The sequence below is a fragment of the Silene latifolia genome, chromosome X (assembly GCF_048544455.1).
Source record: "Silene latifolia isolate original U9 population chromosome X, ASM4854445v1, whole genome shotgun sequence".
NCBI lineage: Eukaryota > Viridiplantae > Streptophyta > Magnoliopsida > Caryophyllales > Caryophyllaceae > Silene > Silene latifolia.
Window position 1 is genome coordinate 180,556,402 of NC_133537.1, and position 1,567 is coordinate 180,557,968.

General features: G+C 40.1%; 1 non-coding gene across 1 annotated transcript; it reads right to left on the reverse strand.

Annotated features, from left to right (window-relative positions):
- Positions 1-686: 686 nt before the first annotated feature.
- LOC141625988 (small nucleolar RNA R71) lies at positions 687-793 on the reverse strand. Its single transcript, XR_012535724.1, has one exon. It is a non-coding gene; the product is annotated as a small nucleolar RNA R71 (small nucleolar RNA).
- Between the last annotated feature and the right edge of the window lie 774 nt (positions 794-1,567).

Consider the following 1,567-nt stretch of genomic DNA (forward strand, 5'->3'; position numbering starts at 1 on the left):
GGTGTTTAATTGATTTAAGATTTCTTTTATTGTTTTTAGTTGTGTCTTTTTCACCTTGGGGAAGTAAAACTCCTCAAGGTTTGTTCTAATTGTTTTCGAGTTGTTTGATATTTTGCATGTCTAGAAGGTTACAAAGAGATTTGTTACCTTTTGACCGTGAAATCGAAAGAACCTTGACGAATAATAGGAGACTTGTTAGGAGGAATTTGGGAGGTGTTGGTGAAGTTGTTCAACCCACTAGTGAGTTTGTCAATCCTTTCGCAATAGAAGGAGAAGAGAACCCATTAAACAATACCACACAAAATCCACCTACAATGCCTAAATTCTCGTCACACTCTATACCCACCGAGGAGGATTTACCAAATGGTACTCCTGCCCCACAACATCTTACCGGAAACTTTATTGCCAAGTCCGCCTTCATCCAACTAGTTGAGAGGAGCCAATTCGGGGGAATGCCTAGTGAGGACCCTCATTCTCATATGGAAACCTTTTGCGATTATTGTGAAGCTATCTCTCAAACGGGCGTGACTCAAGACCAAATAAGATGGGTCTTATTTCCTTTTTCGTTAATCGGCACAGCAAAGCAATGGTTGAAGGGCCTTGATAAGGCCACCCTTGGAATAGATTCTTGGAAGAAGCTAGCTCTAGCTTTCTACAAAAATTTCTACCCACCGGAAAAGACTAATATGCTAAGAGCTCAAATTACGGGTTTTAAGCAAAGGGATGAAGAATCTTTGTATGAAGCTTGGGAGCGGTTCAAAGGTATTTGTCGCTCATGTCCTCACCATGGACTTAGCGAATGGTTTTTAGTGCAACAATTTTGGAATGGTTTATATGAAGATTCAAGGAACATTCTCAATATGGGATCAAATGGAATGTTCACCGAAGTTGATGACAATCAAACATGGAACAAGATTGAGGAAATGGCGGTCCATAATTCACAATATATTAGGCCTCGCAAGGCTACTAGAGGAGGAAAGTATGAAGTGGACACCGTTACTCAATTGGGTGCTCAACTTAGTGCTCACATTGACACAATCAACTCGAAGTTTGAACAAGCTATGGCTAGACTTGAGGAAAACTCAAAATCATCAAAGCATCATGTCAATGCCATGACGGCATCCTCATCAATCCCAAGCGGGATATGTGAGAATTGTGGAACCTTGGGTCATGACTCAAGTGAGTGTAGGGGAACAACCGAACAAGTTAATGCTTTCCAAGCTTACAAGAGTGGTACCCCTTATTCAAATTTTTACAATGAAAACACCAAGTTCCATCCAAATCTCTCATACAAAAGCCAAAATGTTCAAAACCCTCAAACAACATACACTCCACCACCCATGAGAAATCAAAATCAAAGACCCTTTTACAATCAAAACCAAGGTTACCAAAATCAAAATCCATACAATCACCACAATGACCAAGGTTTTGATGTCCAAAAAGCGGTCCTCCAAATGCAAAAGAATCAACAAGAATTTTTCACCCAAATGCAAAAAGATAGCCAAGCAAAAGACACCACCATCAACAACATTCTAGCTCACACCAAGATGTTGGAAACACAATTGAC